At 43.5% G+C, this 5000-nt stretch overlaps 1 protein-coding gene across 1 annotated transcript in view; it reads left to right on the top strand.

Moving 5' to 3' along the window:
• LOC125041491 overlaps positions 1 to 5000 on the top strand; it is a 15966-nt gene that overhangs the window by 6530 nt on the left and 4436 nt on the right. The window lies entirely within an intron of this gene.

Genomic DNA, 5000 nt, shown 5'->3' with positions numbered 1-5000 from the left:
AGAGAGAGAGAGAGAGTTAGAGAGAGAGGTGAGGAAGGGAGGGAGACCGAGAACGAGGAGAGATAAACAGGGAGGGAGAGAGAGATAAAGAAAGAGAGAGAGAGAGAGAGAGAGAGAGAGAGAGAGAGAGAGAGAGAGAGGGAGGGAGAGAGAGAGACAGAGAACGAGAAGAGAGACAGAGAGACGGAGAGAGAGAGACAGAGAACGAGAGGAGAGACAGAGGGAGAGAGAAAGAGAGGGAGAGAGGGAGGGGCAGGAGGGCGCCACCGGGGCAAGCCAAAGGGAAGGCAATTGGTTCAAGCCACTTAAAAACGTCAGCGCTGAGCAGGAACGGCGCAGAACGACAAAACAGAGCAAACCTCAACGAAATAAAAGAGAAGAGAACAACCGTTTGGTAAGTAAAGGGCAGACGGAAGGGGACAAAACAGCTCAAGAAAAGAGCTGATTCCTTGAGGAAAGGGGGCGGGGACTCGGCTGTTCTCTTGATCGAAGGGGGGGGGGGGGGGGGGGGATGAATGCCTTTCCCTTGAACGAAGAACAAAAAAGAACACGAGGAAAGGGGAGCAAATCGCCTCGCTCAGGCCGCTCGATTCGCCCGCGGGAACAATGGTCGCCTCCATGCTGTGTTGACCGAACCCTGTGAAAAGTACGTATTTGTGCGTCTCTCGCTCACTCTCGCTCTCTCTCTCATTCTTTATCTCTCTCTCCCCCCCCTCTCTCTCTCTCTCTCGTTCTCTCTCTCATCCTTTCTCTCTCCTTCTCTCTTTCTCTAATTATTTATGCGAGTTTAGATGTTTTTATTGCGAACTTTATATTCCATAGATTATAGAGCGGGAATCTATATTATGAGCTATAGAGAATAGAGGAGCTGGTGAGAGATAGAGAGAGACGGCGGAGAGATATAGAGAGCAGAGAGAGATGAGTTAATAAATATGGGGTTTATAGAAAGGATCGAGAGAGATAGACGAGATCCCGACGTTGAGAGAGAGATAGAGAGAGAGAGAGACGGAGAGACGAGTCTAAAATAGGGTGATAGAAAGATTGGGAGAGGCGGATAGAGAGAAGAGAGATAAATAGGGGATGATAGAAAGAGAGGCGAGAGAATGAGAGATGAGATGAGATGTGGAGAGTCTGAGAGCGATGAGTGAGAGAGATGAGAGAGAGAGATGACTGATGAGCGAGTGAGATGCTGAGAGAGAGAGGAGCGATAGCGATTGAGAGGAGGAGAGATAGGGGTGTGGGATAGGATAGTTGATGATAGGAAAGAGAGAGAGGTTCAAGTTCAGGAAGGGAGAGATGGATTTAGAGGAGGGGACGAGTGACGACGGTTGAGAGAGGCAGAGAGTGAATAGGGGGGAGAGATTACAGAAGAGGAGGGAGGGACGATTGGAGAGAGGAAGAGTGGTCCCGTGAGAGGAGGGAAGAATGAGATTGAACAGTGAGGCGGGGAGAGGTGACAGGAGAGAGAGATGAGGAGAGAGAGACGAGGGAGAGATTTACGGAGAAGGAGCGAGGGTAGGAGTGGGGAGAGTAGTAGATGTAGAGAGTTGTGAGACCCCTGGATGACTGAGAGATAATAGGGGGAGGGGATGGGGAGAGAAAGAGACGGGTCATATCCGTGTGAGCTCTTGTTCGTTCTTGAGAGAGTTTATGATGGATTTGTGATGATTCGGGAGATTGAGATGGAGTGAGGAGAGGAGGATTGCGTGAGTAGAGAGAGATCTGAGGAAGCGTGGCCGATGTATTCGCTCTTCTTGTAGGAGTTGCGTTGTTCTGTGATGATTGTTCATTAAGTTTGAGATGGATGAGGAGTAGAGAGTCGGTGAGACGAGAGAGTTGAAGTTTTTGATAAGGGCGATGAGGCGTAGGGGAGAGATAGACCTTTTTTAGGGGGAAGGATAGAAGAGGAAACATTTCTGAGAAGCTGGGTCTTTGAGTGACATATAGGTATTGTGTTGGTTACTTAGCGAAAGGCTGACCGGTTTGGGTTTAGCGGTCGAGGCTTTAACAGTTAGGAGGCGTCTTTGTGTGAGAGAGCGAGAAAGAAGAAAATTTTTTAGGGGGATGATAGAAAAAGAGAGTCCGATTGAGAGTTTTGAGTGTGAGAGAGATGAGAGTGGATAATGCGAGGTTTGTCCGAGAGGGTATTATGGATAGTCTTTGCGTGGATCTTAGTTCGTCTGTGTCTTGTAAGTGAGGAGGTTTCTTTTGCGTGTGCGGCTGCTGTTTGGATGTCTGATATGGAGGAAGTGGAGGAGGTGTCTGGGGCGTTATGTTTTTCTGGTTTGTGTGGTTAGGATTTGTGCACGTTGGTTTTAAGTCGGTATCGTGGATGGGTATTGCTGGGGCGATTGGGGAGATGTGTCTCTGTTAACCCGGGAGGATTGGCTGATGCGTTTATATGTTTTCATGTTTTTATTTTCGTTTGTTTTTAATTGTTTCCTGGTATCCTTAATCGACATTAACTATAGGGGTCGTTACAGCATGGGTTCGACTGTGCAGCTCTGATTTCGAGATATCTTGGAGAATTCTAGGACAGAGTTTATTGCCCTTTGTATTTTGAATTAAGGTTGTTTTCTTCTGTGGAGGAGGACGGTGTTTTATGTGTTTCGCTGACGGAATACGGATGAGATGGTGTGTGTTAGCTAGGGTCTACTCTTTGTTATAGTTTGTGTTATCGTAGACGATAGAGCTAGAGAGTAGAGATCTGAGATTAAGAGTTGGAGAAGAGATGCTTCATTGTCATGGTTGCGGAGTCTGTATAGTGTATCTTATTTCATTAATACTTTCCATTTATGGGTCATATTTTTTTTTGTTTGAGATTATTGCGAGTGACTACGCTTTTGTGAATAGCTGTGGGTTGTCGATTCTTCCTCGTTCACGATCTCTACTTAGATGAGTAAGAGATCGATGGAATGAGGGGTTTATTATCTTTTATTTTGCGCTTGGTTGACGTTATGTATGTTGCTCTTTGTGAATTATCTTTTTTCAGCCCGTAATTCTTTTCGTCTACTCGTTTGATCTCATGTCTGCTTTTCTGAGTAGATTATGATCCGTGGTGTTAAAGTGAGGAGCGTTGTGGTAGTGTTAGTTATATTGAGACTCCGGAGAATACTTGGGTCTTCTGTTTCTTGTTTATGCTTTATTTGTTCTTATAATGACGCTATTGATGGCGACATATAGAGTATGTCCATCTGGCCTTCGGAAATTGAGAGAAGATCTGGTAAGGTTAGAGTAGAAATTTTTCTTCAACGTATATTGTCGTGGATTTTAGAGACGAGGAGAGTGATGAGAAGAGGGGGATAGGGAGAGAGGAAAGGATAGCGAGATGGAGATGAGATGAGGAGAGAGATGGAGAGTGATGGGATTGGATGAGGGACAAATAGAAAGAGAGGAAGAATTAGGAGAGAACAGGATGGAGGAGAAGAGAGGAGAGTGAGAAAGATGAGACGAGAGAGAGAGTTCGTGAGATGAGAGTGAGTTCGAGAAGAGAGATTGGGTTGAGAGATCTTGAGGGAGTAGAGAGAGAGCGAGAGAGAGATCAGTCAGAAGGGTGCATCGTAAGTAAATTAACATGTCGCGTGCTCTGTAGGTAAACAAAGTACGATTAAGTTTTTTTATTCCTTTCTGGTTCAGTTATAAAGTATAAATTAAAGGTTTATTTTGTATTTATTTATTTTTTTTTTTGAATGTTGTCACGAGTCTTTATTATGATTATCACTAAAATTATTATATATTTTTTTTAAATATTACTACCGTTATTATTATCATTATCATCGTTGTTGTTGTTATCATTATTATCATCAGTATCGTTATTATTATTATTATTATTGTTATTATTATTATTATTATTGTTAATATCATTATCATTATTATTATTATTATTATTATTATTATTATTATTATTATTGTTATGATTATTATCATTATAATTGCTGTTATTATTAAACAGTTGTGGTAGTGGTAAAGTATTAGTAGTATGATTATTTTTGTCATCTTTATCTTCATCACTTTTATGATAATCATCATTGCCTTTGTTGGTGGTGCCATTTTATCACTATAATTGATATTGATAATTATTACTGTGATCCTTACAATTTCTGTTATTACCATTATTATTACCATTACTGCTGTTAGTAGCGCTTGTATTACATTTTTATGATTATTATTCATGTGGCTTTTTTTTTCCAAACCACGCCACATTTCACATTTTTTTCTCGCGTCTATCGACCCTTCAGTCAAAGCTCGTGACGTCATAACAAGCGGAGCTCCTCGTCTGCGTGTTTTCGTCTCGATTGGATCCGGTTTTTTTCTTCTCATTTTTGGTTTTCACTTTTTCGTCGTCTCCTCCTCGTTGGGGAAACCCGATCGGCCGCCCAGCGTGCGGAGAAAGCTCTTCTTGCACGCAGTTCTCATGCAACAGCTCGCGTGGGTCTAGTTGGGAGGTCCTCCGGCGGTCGCGGCTCCGGGAGGCGGCGCAGACCGGAGCTGACGCCTAGATGCATTACTTCCTTCTTCCGTCTCATAAAAGCAACTTTTGCAACCGGGTATTAGATTAGAATTTCTAAGTCCCTACTCCGAGCGCTCGCACGGGCTGACTGCAAACCCTCGTCGTCACACTCGAGTGTAAGCTGCGGGTTGCTTCCATGTGGCTTTTATCGGCGTTGGTTAGACAGCCTTTTCAGTGGTCGTGTTACCTGAGGAAAGGGGCTTCGAGCCCTTGTCACAGTGATCAGATTTCCATATAAAATGTGATATTGTATTCACCTATCTTACGTACATGTGTTTTGTTTTTTTCTTTCTTTCTTTTTAGTGTGTATGTGTAAGCCTGTGTGTTGAAATCAGTGAAGAGTGATGTTCAGAGTCGGTTTTTTCCCGCCTGAAGAGGAAATATATCAGTTCGAGAGTAATGCTTTATTGTTTCCTTTATCTTGGCGGCTCCTGGCATCCCGGGGTCGTCTTGCATCTCATCCCCAAGCACAACCCTCTCTGTGAGTGTG

Source organism: Penaeus chinensis, chromosome 3, assembly GCF_019202785.1.
Source record: "Penaeus chinensis breed Huanghai No. 1 chromosome 3, ASM1920278v2, whole genome shotgun sequence".
NCBI lineage: Eukaryota > Metazoa > Arthropoda > Malacostraca > Decapoda > Penaeidae > Penaeus > Penaeus chinensis.
Note: the sequence above shows the minus strand (reverse complement) of the source record. Positions and strands in the feature narration are given on the sequence as shown.